The 17,200-nt window shown below is 38.7% G+C and overlaps 1 protein-coding gene and 1 long non-coding RNA gene across 4 annotated transcripts in view; one reads left to right on the top strand and one right to left on the bottom strand.

Annotated features, from left to right (window-relative positions):
- The window catches only part of THRB (thyroid hormone receptor, beta), a 209,025-nt gene that overhangs the window by 134,315 nt on the left and 57,510 nt on the right, over window positions 1–17,200 (top strand). The gene's annotated exons all lie outside the window — the stretch shown is intronic.
- On the bottom strand, window positions 50–16,930 carry LOC105505794. Its single transcript, XR_001000807.1, has 3 exons — window positions 16,809–16,930; window positions 12,734–12,804; window positions 50–466 (listed from the first exon to the last, which is right to left on the bottom strand). It is a non-coding gene; the product is annotated as an uncharacterized LOC105505794 (long non-coding RNA).

The raw sequence follows: 17,200 nt of genomic DNA, 5'->3' as shown, positions 1-17,200 counted from the left end.
TTTCAACAAGAAAAAAAAAAAACAACTCTGTTGTAACTGTGTACTCCGTCTACATTTCTCTTCCAATGTATGGTGTCCCGTGTTTTCTCCAACTGTTCTTTTACTGGGCGTCATTTTCTTCAAATATTCTTTTAAAAGTAAATAAATAAGTGGAATCCAGAGAAAGCAGCTAGTTTTGGATTCACGTTGTGCTGGGACGCTTGGGGTGAAGACATTTTTACTTCTCTAATTAGTAGAGGGGTAAGTTTTGGCTTTAATTCCATTTTTGGGTCTGAGTAGAAACAGGCATCGCTGTATTTTTATGACGTCTTGCTTTAAAGTGTGTCTGTGCATACGTACATTTATTTTCTCAATTGTGCCAGTAGCTAATGGGATCTCAATGGCCACCTTTAACCTAGACAAGTCATGCTCAAATGAGAGGTTTTAAGTTGTTGTCTTCTACTCATTAAATCCTTGTGTCATCATCCTGAAAGGAGAGATTATGGTGTTAGGAGGTTGTCACCTCATAAGGCAAAAAAAAACATTAAACTGGCCTAAGTTCCTGATTGCATTAGATTTAACTGTTCTTTACCTCAGGTCGCCTCCGCCCTGACAGATGTCTTCATCCTGATCGCTTTATTGTCTTAGGGCTCCCCAAAATCTTTGCTTCTTAAATCAATTTGTGTCTTTCAATGTCCAAGAGATCAATTTGTATCTTTAAATGCCAAGTTCATTTAATTTCCCATTCTTTTTCAGCTTAGTGGACCTTTTTTTTTTTTTAAGGGAGGGTCTATTTAGTTTTTCTTTATGGATTGTGACTCATGGTAAAGTTTAAAATTGTGTTTTGAAAATCTCGTAATCATATACCAACATATAATAATGAAAGTTTACAAAGACTCCCATTTACAAGCCCTGAAGGACTTACACAGCTGTTCTACTTTGAACATATACACATGATTATATTTATCCTTCATACAAAAGAACTGGTCTTTTAGGTTTTCTGAAAATACTTTGAAAGCTCCTAGGAACTACCAGTTTACCTGGGAAATTGAGTGTTTCAGTTGGAAATAGAGTTAATCAAAAGTAATAGTGAAATAGTGTTATGAGCTCTGATTTGAGGGCAGTCAAAACTATACATGTCCCTTTGGAAAGGTTTGTATTTGGACTCATATATATAATCGAGGAGATCTGAGAAATTGAAAGGGCTATTTAGAAAAAAAAGCAAAATAGAGTTTTTCAAAGGAGTCAGGATATAGGACGTGTGTATGTGTGTGCGCACGCGTGCACGTGTGTGCATGCACAAAATACATTTGTTTGCAATACAATTGAGATTTAGTCTTAGCATATGTGACCAGATTGTATCTCCAAATTATATGGGCTGGCACTAAAACCATGTCAGTTTACAGTGAAATGCCAACAGATAACTCTGGCATCCTTGTGATCTAATGTCATAAACCCAATTTAATTCACTCACAATTGATATCCATATTCATTCACTTATTTATTCATAGAGTCCATCTATGTCTCTATCATTTAAAATAAACCTTGGCCTTACATATCTAGTTTCCAACACCACACATTTCAGTTTGTTGGCCATCTTAAAAGCAAAAGGAAACAGTCTCTGTTTGGATACAAGATGCTTAGTAGAGTGGTTAAGACCACAAATATTTGAGACTGATCTATTTGAGCCAGAATCCTAGCCTTTCTACTTTCTGTCCTTGACCAAACTTATAAGATTGTTAATACAATTAAATAAGATGATGTATTTAAGCATTTAGCAAAGTACCTGACTTATAGTGCTCTCTGAATAGCAGCTGTCATTATTATTGTGATCATTATTATTAGCTATGCATCATTAAGTCATATAAATACCTTGAATTATGCTGTGAGCCTGGTAAGGAATGAAGCAAGAGGAGAATTTCAGATGGATGTGGGGTGGGGCATGAGGTTTCAGGGAGGTTAGAGTGGATAATTCATTTTGCATTCATTCAACGCTTTTTCACTGAAAGTCAGAGATGTAATAAGAAAATATAATTAAATTATGAAAGTCCTTCCTCAAGATTCTAATATTAACAGGAAAACAACTAAAATAAGTCTCCCATGTTTTCCAGAGTAACCACCAGGGTTCACCTTGACATAGTCATGAGGCAATGCCTTGGTTCAGCGTGAAAATGCCACCAGGAAACCTATGTTATCATGGTCCAAGAAACTTCTAAACTAAATATCATTCATTCAAAATGGGCACATGTATTGAGTGAGGCAGCAGTGAGTCCAGGACAGCAACAAGATTATACAGTCTTTCATTATAGAGTTGGTTCTCCATCTGCTCTGCTTGTCAGCTCTATATAGTTACTAGGAAGAGAGTTCTATTTTGATGTTCATCCATGTTGGGCATTTATTTCCTAGATGGCTATCTATCCCACAAGAATGCTTGACATCTCAGTCTTGGGCTAGTAATCCATGCATTCACTCATCGGTGTTTATTGAGTGCCTGTATACAGGATATTGCCCTTGATGTCCAAGCATAAGAAAATGGCAGCAGGGCCAAAAGAACATCCAACTAGCCCTGTTCCAAGTACCCCCCTGTAGAAATGATACGAACAAAATAAGTCCTGAGGATACAAAAGTTAATTCTGCACAATGTGATCCAAAGAACACATTGACTCCTTTAAGCTATGCAGTGAGCCCATCTGCTGGATCAGTCATCTAGCCAGGCTAGAGCAGTGCACTTCTAAGCATGGTTTGGGGACTGGGACCCTTCTGTGAAGTGGTTATTACCATTTCTATTGATGCAAATACAGAAACTGAGAGTAACAGAAACTGAGAGTAAGCTTTAGGAACTTTTATAGCAGTTTGACGTTGCCACTGGCATCCAAATGCATGATCAGTGAATTCGTCTCATTGAACAGGATATAGACAGTTAGCTGGATGTTGTCAAACTTGCCTGGTCAGTCACGTATGGCTTGAACTATGTAAAAGTCTTGTGCTGTAGAACCATGTATTGCTCCACAATGGACCAGATTTTTAAAATAGGCTTTCACTTCAAATAGTTTGGGAATCACTGATTTATGTTTTAGTACTCTTAAATATTGTTTCTTTAGGGGTTTTTGGTAGCTATCTAAGATTTTGTTTGTCATTTTGTTCTGAATACTGGTTTTTTGTTTTTTTGTTTTTTTGTTTTTTTGTTTTTTTTGAGACGGAGTCTTGCTCTGTTGCCCAGGATGGAGTGCAGTGGCGCAATCTTGGCTCACTGCAACCTCTACCTCCCAGGTTCAAGCAATTCTCCTGCCTCAGCCTCTTGAGTAGCTGAGATTACAAGCATGCACCACCATGCCCAGCTAATTTTGGTATTTTTAGTAGAGACAGGATTTCGCCATGTTGGCCAGGCAGGTCTCAAACTCCTGACCTCAGCTGATCCACCCACCTCGGCCTCCCAAAGTGGTGGGATTACAGGCTTGAGCCACTGTGCCCGGCCTTACTGCTTTTATTTTAACCTGCATATACCTATGCTTCTGTCTGCTATAGGCATCCTAAGTGAATTAATTGATAACACATTTAATTAGAATGAGAGCTCTGGAGCCCTTACATTCTGTTGCAGAGCCCACAAGTTGAATCTGCTGGAGTATCAGAGGCTATTTTAACCAGGAGCAAGTGACCCATTCCCTTCTGCAACTCACCCCACCCACCCACACCCGCTCGTTCCATGCCACACTTCCTTGGCACTTTAATCACAATTTGAACTGATTGCTCAGCCATAAGGACCACATCCTACTCCTTGTCCTCCTCCTCCCTTCCCAGTCTGAGATGATATATCCAGTGCGTCTGAGATGATATATCCAGTGCTACTGAAAGTGTGGTAGTACCAACCAGTGGCACTAGGAGAACCTGGAGCTTTGTAGAAATAAGAATCTCAGGCCCCACCCAGATTACTGAATCTCTAGAGAGGGGCCCAGCCTTCTATGTTCTTGCCAACCCAGTGCAGGTTCTTAATACCTGGGTATCATGACGTGCTTGAGAGTACTCTTAAACTCGTAGCACAGGAAAGGGTCTGCCACCTGGTGGGCACTTAGGAAATCTGCATTTTTTTTTTCCCCCTTCCTTGACTGCACGTGGGGAGCCACTTGAGTCCCTCCATTCTTGGTTGGGCCTTTCTTAGGGCCTGGCTTATCTCAATTGCCAACTGGAAGGTCTGCTTAGTCACTGCCTAATAACAGATCACCCTGGGATTTGAGCCCGTCTGAGAACCCCACACTGTTTGACTGGGGTCCTGATCCTCCCCTGAATTCTTACAAGGCTTCTCCCCTCTACCCTCTCATGCCCTACTGTACTTCTCACTGGGAACCACAGGGTCCCACCTCCCACAGGATGGGCTCTAGACAGATGCGTGGATCCCTGGAGCTGGACCTAACCAGCCCTGCTGAACCCAGGCAATCAGGCCTCTATACTTTTATGTCAATCACGGACCTTCCTAAAACAATGAAACCCAAGGGGAGAAACAAGGCAGGGACTCACCCACCTCCCTGGTGGACTCAGAAAAAAGGAGAGCAGCAATCAGTGATCTCTCGGAAATGTCTCTGTGCTTAATATTTTTAAAACTGATTCTGGAATACCCAGGAAGGCAAGAGGGAATGAGCTAAAATAATTTTAAGAACAAGTTACTTCCTCCCATTATAAAAGCCTATATGTTCACGGTAGAAAAAAAAATGTCTACAAATTTTTTAAATTGCAAATGGTTTAAAATCAGTTGAAGTTCTATCCCCCAAGGGTAGGCACTGTACATTGTTATTATATTTTAGTCTTTTCTCTGTGCATGTGTATTTTTTATAAACCTGGGATCAGACTAGGCATACCATTTTAACCAGCTTTTAATGCCTAACAATATATCATGAACATTTTCCCATGTCATTAAATATTCTAAGTCCTGACTTTCATTGGCTATAGATTGTTCTTGCTTATAGATGTATCATAATTTATGAAACCAGTCCTCAAGATTTAGACAAGTTAAAGTAATTTTTTAAACAATATCTTATGTCAGCAAAGGGGAGAACTATTAACTCGTGCTCTTCATAAAGAAAAAAAATGAATCAAATCAGTGATGACAATTTCAAATGATATACCATTCTCATTTACCAAAATAACAAAGTGTCTTAAAAGTTGGAGACATAAATGCAAGTCATTGTGTGCATTATAATCCTTCACGTTAGACATTCACATTTTCAGCAGATGATTGCTATCTTTGTCCTTCAGTAAAATACAAGGACATCTCCAGGTGAATAAGTATTTTAGAAGGTGGAGGATTAAAAAACTTGCACCCTTCCGCCAGTACTATCATCTGCTCCATCCATCTCTGCTCTCCATTCTGCCCCACTCATCATACATCAGGATCTGCAGTCCCAACTGAGAGTGCCAGTGATTCATATACCTCAAGGGCACTCTGGGAACCTCAGCAATCAACATGAGAACAATGGCTCTCTCCCCACTTTTGGCGTATGTCAGATAGCGGTGTGATTTGATACTTCAAAGGCAGGGACGAGTACCCCATGAGTATACTGGGGCAGACAGAAATAGAAGATCAAGGGGAAAAAAAGCTACCTGCGAGATGGGAGGGAATTAAAAACAAAAAACTGGAAACAGCAATGTCAAAGGGAGGTAGATATCAGAAATCCAAGGCCCTAACTTGGATTCATCTAACTTCAGTTTTCAGAGATGCAGCATGGAGCAGGGGATAGACCACCCCACACTTCCCAAGGCCAACTGAAGAGTGTCTGTCATGCCAAAAGATGCAGATGTACCCACCCACACCTCTCATCATACTCTGTCCCAGGGAAATACTCACACAGGGCACAAGTCTGTTCAAAAGTGTTCTTTGCATCTTTGTTTTTGTTACTGATAAACTGGAAGCAATATAAATGTCTGTCCACTGGGGAATGTTCCAATAAATTGTGGTATATCCAAAGCATTCACTAGAAAAATTAAAAACAGACTTTTTTTAAAAGAAATGATTTTAGGAATGCTTAATGAAAGTAAGCATGCATTAAGAATAGTATAATCCCACTTATAGCATTAAAAGTCTATATAATTGTGTGTTTACAAATGTGCACAGAAAAAAGTTCCCAGATATACATCAAACTTGTTTCAGTAGATACCTTAAAAAAGAAAAGGGTGGAATAAGAAAGATTAACTCCATATGCAACTGCATTCAAAAATCTTTACAAGAATATTTTAATAAATATTAATGAATATATTAATGAATAATGATGTGCATAATTTGTTTAATGTTACGATCATATGCCTCACAGTTAGGCTTAAGTTGATTTCTTGCTCTTTTAAATCATCAGCTCAGGGAAAATTTTTTAACCTCTGTAACCCTCAGTCCACTTGGTTTTAAACGGGAATAATATCGAGCTTTCAGATTTGTTGTAAAGATGGAAGATATTTCAATGAAGGATTTAATTGTTTTTAATAAAAAAAAAAAGAAAAGGCCAGGTGTGGTGGCTCACACCTGTAATCCCAACACTTTGGGAGGCCGAGGCAGGTAGATCACTTGAGATCAGGAGTTCAAGACCAGCCTGGCCAACATGATGAAACCCTGTCTCTATTAAAAATACAAAACAAAATTAGCTGGGGATGGTGGCATGTGCCTGTAATCCCAGCTACTCAGGAGACTGAGGCAGGAGGAGCGCTTGAACCCAGGAGGCAGAGGTTGCAGTGAGCCGAGATAGGGCCATTGCACTCCAGTCTGGGTAACAGAGCAAGACTCTGTCTCAAAAAAAAAGAAAATAAAAAAAGATGAAAGATAATATGTATAAAGCACCCAACATGGTGCCTGGCACTTAGGAGAGACTAAACAATGATAACTCTTCTTAGAATATAAACACACCTCTTAGCCTTGTGCCCACCTCCTCCAGTTTTTGCCACCCTTTCTGACCTTGAAATACATTGAACTATATAAATGAAGAGAAGCAAAACAAAACATCATGTGCACAGCTCTAGTAGAGGCATAAACAGTTGGGAAAAAAAGTCCATAGCAACAACTAAAGTATTTTTTTTTCAGACTCTTTTAAAATTTAAAACTTTAAATAAGAAATCAAGGGGAAAACGCAGTAGCTGAACTGGAATTCTAACTCAGGCAATCTGGCCCCAGGGTCAGAGCTCTCTACTGTTATAATCCCCTGTGACTCTAAAGGGTAAGAACATTCCAGACCTAAAGGAAAGAATTTGAAACTGTGGAGGAAATACTGCTCTACTGTCAGGTAGATTGCAGGGTGGTCAGACCTGCCATGATGGGAGCAGTAGGGGTCAGCATGTATCTACTTACACAGTCCAAGGTCATATTCTGGTGCTGTCACTTACCAGCCGTTGAAACTTGGGCAAGTCGCTTAGTTTGTTTGAGCCTCAGTTTTCTCATCTGTAAAATGCAGACCCTCCCTCATAGAACTGTGGAAAGAAACAAGCTCTTAAATGATCTCATGGGACACAGTGAGTGCTCAATACATGGGAGTTATTTTTCTTACAGTGAGCCAGAAAGACTATAAGAACCACGTTGGACATTAGGAATGTAGAATGCCCATGTAAGAATAACCACTAAATTGTGACTGACAGGATTGAAGTTTCTAAAGCCAGGAATATTATGGATGCAGACAGAACAGATGCAATAGCCAAATCCCGTGACTCTTCCAACAGGTAGTTTTCAGACAAAATCAGATACAAGTGGATGGCTGATGTACCTAGCATTGAAGTTGGAAAGGTAATGTTGGGAGGGTCAGCCTTACAAAGACATCGTAGGTGATCGCTGGAATTCAAAGTCTTTCCCTTCCCCAGGACATCTCCTACAAGTTGCCCTGAATGCTTATAATTCTGTCGTTGCCCTCCTATTGTTGTCTTTCAAAACGCAGACTTACTGGCTGAATATCTTATCAAGTCATTACCTTCTCCAAATGGATGAATTGGATAAAATTCCTTTTACTTTTGCCAGGGTCCAATAAAGACAATGGAAAGAATGGAACTAGAAGGAGGCCATGAACAGGATAAGGATAGCAAGGGATAAGAGAGAAAGAAAAGAATAATTATAAGGAACAGGACTGCCAAGTAACAAGTAACACTGTGCAGCTTGTCAGGGTGTGAGCAGCACTCACTTCATTGTCAAGGCTCTAAAGACAAACGTCACCTATCTCATTGTTTGTCAAGGACTGACCCTGAGCATAGGTTTAAACTACAAAGAGTTTCCAGCCAAATCTAGACAAATGTGTGAATGGCGTAATGATCATAGGCTATCAAGATATCCCCAAAGGCCTCACCTTACACAGCTGGCCTGCTGCATCGTATCTTAGGGATGTTGCCCAGCACTTAGTAAACACATAGGAGAATGTTTAGAACAGATGACCACTGGTTCTTGGCTTTGACACTTACCAGCTATTTAACCTTGGCTAAATCAATAATTCTCTCCAACAAAGAATGTAGTCAGAGATTAACTGACCACAAAGAAATCAAAGAGATGAATCTGCACTCCATTTTTAAAGTGGTCCTCCAATATGATCATCATATTTCCCCTTGTGGGGAAGGCAAGGAAAAATATATTAAATCATTACCAGCCCCCTAAAACAAGCTATGATCATCATGAAAACATAGTATCAGTCCCAGGGTAAGTTGGGAAATCAGTTGCCTTAAACCATCTCTTTCAGTGTCCTTACTTCCCTTGAGGACATCTTTTTCCCAGGCACATAGGAGTCTTTGGGCTATCCAAACCCATTTTCAGTTCTCCACTAAGTCTAGGCTTCTTCCTCTTCAGTTTCTGAAAAATTCTCATTTTCCATAAAAAATCTTATTCCCCTGAAGTACTGTTGGTGACCAGTACTGACTTACATCCTTACCTCTCCAGGGCAGGGAGGCTTTGAGTTTTGAGTACCCCCGGAGATGCTGCAACCTCATGCCAAAGGTAGCCTCTGATAGTGGCATTGCAGACTAGGAGGCACATACATGGGGGAAACATATCACCTGTGCTATGACCTGGCACAGGGCTGGTTTCTCTCTCCAGTTATTTGAGCTGTATTTACAGATTGGTCTTTCAGGTCTTGGCCAGTTCAGCCTTCTTGATTGAACTGGAACAAATATGAGCCTCTATCCACACTGCCAGGGTCCCAGAAATTCAGAACCAGCTGAGCTTTCCAAGTAAGATTAGAGTCAGAAACCCTCCATGGTCTAGAGCTGTTCTCCACGGCACTGACCTGACATAGGATTATTGTATACTGTGAACCTCTATCCCCATGACATTTGTCAGTATGGGCTTATAAAAGGGACTTGGCTTTATTAAACTGCACTACCTCTTAAAATACTGAGCTGTGCTGCATATGTGACTGTTTAACTCAATTGTCTATACGATAAAGTCACTTGGCATTTGAGTAAGAATATCATGTGTGGGTTGATGGTTTATTAGTCTAGATTGCAATATTCTATGACTGGCAGATTGTACCCCAACCACCCGTAGTTGCCTCAGACATCCAGTACAGCTATAAAGGCCATACTATTTTGGTTAAGCCTCAGGACTAATGAAAAGATACATATTCAGCTCTTTGTTTGCCTAGTTCTGGAAACAACTTCTTATAATAAGACTAAGATATAAAACTAAAGGTCAAAACTGTGTAAGTAAAAGAAGTTACTGCCCTTTAAGGGAAAAATAATACATGTTAATTTTTGCAGCAATTTCAATTGAATGGGTTTCCAGGGAAACGGGTATCTGCAATGGGTTCATCCCACTTAATATTTATGACAAGACATAGGGAATTTCCTTCTTGTTATCTTTTCCTGGTTACACACGACATGCTCATTCTTAAATTTCCCTTGAAGTGATCATTCTATGCTTGAGTCTTATTTGTTCTCCCAAAAAAAGAAATAAATGCCCATTCTATGATTTTTTAAGAACCTTTGATATCAGGAATATAAGCCTGGTGATCACTACTAAAAAATTAAAGTATGCAAATCAATCTGACTCCCTTTTTTAGTGAATCAAAAGCTATTTGTCATTACTTGTTTTATTGAAAATCTGCTTACTTTCTGAGTTGGATTCTGTTTCTAAGAGTTGAAGTGGAAAAATAAAATTGGTGGCAAAGGACCACTAAGTCTTCAAGGTTGAGTAAATTGTATGTTTTCTTGGAAGAGCTCCTAAGGCAGACCTATAAATTTCTTTTTATATTTTGTTTTAATCTCAGGTTTACCAAAAAGTTGTAATAGTGCAAATAATTCCCATACCCTTCGCCTGGATTCACCAATTGCTAACATGTTACCATATTTCTTTTCTCATTCTCTGTATGTGTTTGTTTGCTTATATACATATTATTATGCCATTTGCAAACCATTTGAGAGTAAGTTATAAACATCATGCCCTTTAAATACCTTCTAAAACTAAGGAAATTATCTTAGGAAACCATGGCACAATTATCAGAATTGGGAAGTTTAACATTGATGCATAGTATTTTCTAATCTACAGACTTTATTTACATTTTACAAATTATCCTTCCTGCCACTCCCTTGGAGGAGGAGTTGAGGTGAGGACCAGGGCTGGAGAGAGGACTTGTCTCTAAGAGGTTTTCACAGGCCTCGTTCCACTAGACAGGGCTGGGAGAGGCCACCACCAATGGTCCTTTATACCAATCTCATTTTCTGGTCTGGGATCCAGGCCAGGATCATTCATTTTATTTATTTATTTTTTATCTCTTTAGTCTGCTTCTTCCTCCCACCACCTGTCCAACTTTATTAGAGTATAATGGACAAATAAAAATTGTATGTATTTATCATGTACATAATTATGTTTTGACAGATTATACATCTTTAAATGATTAAATCAAGCTAATTAACATATCTATCACCTATATCCTTATCATTTTTTGTGGTGAGAACATTTTAGCAATATTAAAGTATACAGTGAGTTATTAAATATAGTCACCATGCTGGCCGGGCACGGTGGCTCAAGCCTGTAATCCCAGCACTTTGGGAGGCCGAGACGGGCGGATCACGAGGTCAGGAGATCGAGACCATCCTGGGTAACACGGTGAAACCCCGTCTCTACTAAAAATACAACAATTTAGCCGGGCATGGTGTCGGCGCCTGTAGTCCCAGCTACTCGGAGGCTGAGGCGGGAGAATGGCATGAACCCGGGAGGCGGAGCTTGCAGTGAGCTGAGATCGCGCCACTGCACTCCAGCCTGGGCGACACAGCGAGACTCCGTCTCAAAAAAATATATATATATAGTCACCATGCTATGCAATAGATCTCCAGAACTTAGACGTCCTGTCTAACTGAAATCATGTACCCTTTGACAAACATCTACCCATTCTACCTGCCCTCCCCACTGCAGACCTTAGTTATCACCATTCTACTGTACTCTGCTTCGATTTCAGCTTTGTCCATTCCACATACAGGTGAGATCATGCGGTGTTTTTCTTTCTGTGCCTGGCCTATTTCACTTAGCATAATGTCCTCCAGGTTCATGTTAGTCTGGAACCATTTCACAGTTTTTCTTTGTCATTCATGCCATTGAAGAAATATTTCTTGAAGAAATACAGGCTGATTATTGTGGAAGACAGTGTGGTGATTCTTCAAGGATCTAGAATTGAAAATAGCATTTGACCCAGCCATCCCATTACTGGGGATATACCCAAAGGATTATAAATCATGCTGCTATAAAGACACATGCACACGTATGTTTATTATGGCACTATTCACAATAGCAAAGACTTGGAACCACCCCAAGTGCCCATCAATGATAGACTGGATTAAGAAAATGTGGCACATATACACCATGGAATACTATGCAGCCATAAAAAAGGATGAGTTCATGTCCTTTTCAGGGACATGGATGAAGCTGGAAACCATCATTCTCAGCAAACTACCACAAGAACAGAAAACCAAACACCGCATGTTCTCACTTATAGGTGGGAACTGAACAATGACATCACTTGGACACAGGAAGGAGAACATCACACATCGGGGCCTGTCGTGGGGTGGGTGGCTGGGGGAGGGATAGCATTAGGAGATATACCTAATGTAAATGACGAGTTAATGGGTGCAGCACACCAACATGGCACATGTATACAGATGTAACAAACCTGCACGTTGTGCACATGTGCCCTAGAACTTAAAGTATAATTTAAAAAAAACAAAATTATGGAAAAGAGGAAAGCAGGGAAGATAACCAGAAAAAAAAAAAGAAGAAATACAGGCTGATTATTATTTTGGAATGTCCCTTAATTTAAGTTTGACTGATGTTTCCTCATGATTTTTTTTAGACAAGGTCTCACTCTGTTGCCCAGGCTGGAGTGCAGTGGTAAGCTCATAGCTCACTGCAGCCCTGAACTCCTGGCCTAAAGCAATTCACCCACTTTGGCCTCCTTTGCTCTGGGTTACAGGCATGAGCCACCACACCTAGCCTTTCCTCATGATTAGAATCAAATTATACATTTTGGACAGAGATATTAAAAAATTGTATGACATGGCGTTTGTTCCTATAAAATTTTAGAGTTAATTATATGATGCAGAAATAGTTTTCAGTCTTCCAAACCACTTATATCTTAGTGTGAGCAGGCCTAGATCTTTACTGGTGAGCTCATTATCTCACTGAGTTAGAAGAAAGTATATTTTCTAAAAGTTCTCTAATAAGCATCTATTCAATGCTCTAAAGGTGAACGTCAGAAGAAAAAGTTATTTGTTTCTCTGCCCCCTCTGACATTTTTAAGGTTTTGAAAGATAGGATGATACTTACCTAGGGAACGCCTTTCTCCGTACAGGCAAAGTACAGGCAAAGAGTACATTGTCCACAGTCTGAAGACTTTTCTGAAGATAAAAGATAGACACGGCCACTTTATTCTCTTCTCATATTTTAACTAAACATTCTTTTCTTTCCACAATCCAATCATATTAAATTACAAAACAACTAAGATCTTAGGTTAACCTTGATATTTATTATGTATCTTTCTAGAACGTTTTGACATTTGAAATAAAATGAAGATTTTCAATCTGCCATTTCTAGATTTGGATCTCAAGGGTACCAACATGAAGTAGATCCTATTTTTTAAAACTCTTACAAATCCTTTTACTCTACTCATCCTTCAAGGCCCAATTCAAACACCACTTCCTCTGTGCATCCCCATGCACCATCAGAATGAATTTGGGTTTTTGTTTTTAATGCTATGATAAAATTTTGTCCAAGTACTCACTGTGTTCTGCCTTATTTAATTGTGGCTTCTGAACATGCCTGTTTGATTCACTGGAGATTGTGAATTCATCTTGATTTATACTGACAATGTTTTAAATTGAGTATGTTCTATGTGTCCAATACTGTACTATATGCTGAGAATAAAAAATTATATGCACATCCCTTTTTTTCATAGGATTTCAAACAGAAAATGTTGGCAGAATTTCGAGTCTAGGCTTGCAATGAGCAGTAACTCTGTTGACAACCAAGCGATGATGAAAATTCTATTGGCTGGCTAGGAAAGAATGATGAAGAAAAATAATAATTCCATTTTACTCCATGTTCACTTAACGCTTGAAGTATTCAGTGTATGGGATACTGTTTTCTGCTTGCTGATATGTATTTTTAGTTTGGTTGCAAATTTCAGAGTCAGGGCCATGTCTTCCTCCAATGGTGTATCTCCATTCAATCTGGGAGAATAACATTATGTATTGATACATAAATGATGTAAACTTTATTTTATTTTGAGAATCAGTCTTAGTTAACTCAAGCTATTTGTAGCCCTGCATCTATTTTGATAAAGCTTCACTGAGATATAATTTACATACCATCAAATTCCCCTGTTTTAAGTGTATAGTTCGATGATTGTTAGTATATTTACAGAGGCATGCAACCATCATCATGATCTTATTTTAGAACATTTCCATCATCCCAAAAGAAACTTTGACTCGTTGACAGTTACTCCCCATTCCTGTGCCCAGCCTCTGGCAATGAGTTTCTTTCAGTCCCTTTAGATTTGCCTTTTCTGAAACTTAACAAAAGTGGAATGCTGTAGTATGTGGTCTTGTATGGCTGGCATCTTTCTCTTAGTATACTGTTTTTGAGATTCACCCCCAAGGTAGCATGTATCAGTACTTTGAACTTTTTACCTTTTATTATTTTTATAACATTTTCAAGTACACTGTAGGACTGGAGCCTTTATTGACAAAGAATAAATCTTTTGAAACTACATCAGTTGTGGCATAGTCTAAATTTTGCACTAGTTGTTCTTCAGGGTGAAAAAGCAAAGTAAATGCAGATGATTCAATTGTTCATTCATTATTCCTATTATTAGGGAAATTTGTTTTAAAATTAATCTCTGACATGTTATTCTGGGATAAAGAAAGTATACTGTAGCTGTTAAATGTCAAAATTGTTCCCCTTAAACAACCAGTCAACTTTTCACATCAAGTCGATCATTGTGAATTACAGTGAAATAATTATCTTAACACATAAAGGGGAAACATAGCTACTTTCTCTAGGTGATTAAATTTAAAAGTACACTAAATGAGCTGCTATCTGATATTCAAGTAAAACATAAATGATATTTATAAAACACATAAAATATTGAAGAGCGTTTTTTTCTAGAGATACAGGGAAACATATTGACTATAATAAATATACAATGTGACATTAAATTAAGTACATCTTTGGAAAAACAGATAAATCATTGAAGTGATCTTAGAATTTGTGTTGAAACACATTATTAGTCACCCAGAAATTTCAAAACAATAAAATAATTTTCCACTTAGAAAAGCATAGCGTGGAAGTGGGAAAAGTGATTTCTAGAATAGTAACTCGAGGGCCTAAATTTCAATACTAACCTTTTCCCTTAGTAGTTACGTACAGTAAGAAAAGCACCCCTCAGTTTTCCACTGTGCAAAATGAATGGAAATACCTTCCCAACCAATCTTATTGTTTATAAAGACACCATGCAACAGACCTCATCATTATCATATAGCCAATTGTCTGATTAAAGGTACACCAAAACTGAAATATTTTTGCATTTTTTTCTACACCATGATGTTCAAGCCACATCAGACTATATTAGATTCATTAAGGTTTGCTTTTGAATCAAATGTTCATTTATAAAAAAGAGCAGACATTCCACTGTTGGCTTAGAAAATTGAAGACTTCAATGATGATAATAGTGGTCTGAAGTATATTTCAAATTTTTCATTTTTCTTTCAATCTCCAGCCTTAAGAATACTATTCTGTTCACTATTCTGTGCATTTTTCTTTTGGTTTGGATCCTGAGCTCTTTTGAATAGTATCTCATTCTCTCAAAGCACAAGGAGACTTTATGATTTGCCTTTGGTCTTAGGAAATATCAGTCAGAATCAAACCCTTGACCTTTATCCCAGAGTTCTTATGTGAAAGACACTATGCTAGGACTCCAGTCTTTAATCAGCACTGTTTCATCCACTGGAAATACTATGCAAGAAAGGTGTTGGAATAGTACAAACGTGTCTGGGAATTTTGGACCCACAATCCATTACTTGAAAACCTAAATGAAACAAACCTTGATTTTAGGCTAAAATCAAACTATATATTATTTCTCAATATGAAAAAGAGGATTGCTGAACTTAACATCCAGCAAAGATTGTTTAGTAATTTTCTGACATGTGTAAATCATGTCTGACATGGTTAAGTTTCTGGACCCATCAAAGAGGACAGATGACAAACCACGAAAACTCACTGCATGTCAGTCACTATAGCCCTACAGGTTCCCAGACTCCAGTGTAAGCTGCTAAATGGCATAAGGGCAGCAAAACAGAGACATACCATTTTGGACATAAATATGGTATTTGCATGCATTGAGAATATCAGTCCACTTATCAGTCTTATGACTGCGGGCAAGTTGTAGAACCTCTCCGAGTCTCAGTTTCCTTATCTCTAAAACAGGAACAGTCATATCTATGAACAGGATTGCTGTGAGGCTTAAATGATATAATCTATAGGAAAGTGGTTAGCACAGTGCATGGGTCATTGTACATAGGAAACAGTGTGTGACCACGCCAGAGAAATGCTATTCAACAAAACTGCAAATGGCCAACATTCAGGTCATATGAGAAAGTGGCAAGAGATAAGAGTAGAAAGTAGTCAGGAGCTACATTACAAAAGACTTCTAAGTCTTTAAGCTTTATCTTAAAAACTAAAGATTATTGCAAGCTAGGATTGGGGTTGTGGGAGGGGCAATAGGTGACATGCTTCAGATTCTCCTTTAAAATCAATTCCCCTAGCTGCAATGTGGAGGATGAATGGAAAGATCAGAGTAAGATCAGAGGCATAGAAACCTCTTGGGTTAGCCAAGTTTTCTCTTAAAAATGAAATGATTAGTTTAATTAAAACAGTAACAGCATAGAATAGTTGGCCCTTTGTGACTAGAGGCTGTGGCAAAGCTACAAAGAGATAAATAAGCTGTAATGAAAAGTCCAAGTATGTAATTTCTACTTGAACAGATCTGGATTTGAATCCTCACTCTTCAAATTACCATTGTGCCACTTCAGACAGATACATTTTTTTTCATCTATTAAAAAAAATATATGACTACATTAGGACAAATACCTAATGCATGCCTGACTTAAAACCTAGATGACAGGTTGATGGGTGCAGCAAACCACCATGGCACAGGTATACCTATGTAACAAACCTGCACATTCTGCACATATATCCCGGAAGTTGAAGTAAAATAAAAATTTTGTTTAAAAATGTGGTCAGCCATAGCTGCTGCAGGACTATTGTGATGTTTAAATAAGATGATGCATATAAACACCCGACACAGAATCTGACACGGTGAGTTTAGAATCAGTATGTGAGGCACCCTGGCATCCAAGGAAAGGGGTTTGCTAGGTGTCTGGAGTGCAGGTCTGGAAGGCACAAGGGAGAGGAAGCACCATCTGCACACAGGGACAATAGCTGAAGCTGTAGACATTGATGACTTCACTTGGAAGAATATGTATGGTTAGAAGACAGCTGAGAATAGAACCAAAGGCATGGCCAATTATAAAAGACAGACGAGGAGATTATCCCTTGGAGATGACTGAAAAGAACTGTCCAGAGATAGAGGAGACATGTGGGAAAAGGCTATATGACATGGAGGTTTCTGGTATACCATCAATAGGTTTGGCTGTGGAGTGAGGTAGAAGCAGAGGGCTTGTGCTGTTGTGATAGTATTATGTCCAAAGACCCAAAAATATCAGATATCACTGCTCC

This window comes from Colobus angolensis, unplaced genomic scaffold, assembly GCF_000951035.1.
Source record: "Colobus angolensis palliatus isolate OR3802 unplaced genomic scaffold, Cang.pa_1.0 Scaffold129, whole genome shotgun sequence".
NCBI classification, from domain to species: Eukaryota; Metazoa; Chordata; class Mammalia; order Primates; family Cercopithecidae; genus Colobus; species Colobus angolensis.
This window is presented reverse-complemented; position numbering and strand designations above follow the sequence as displayed.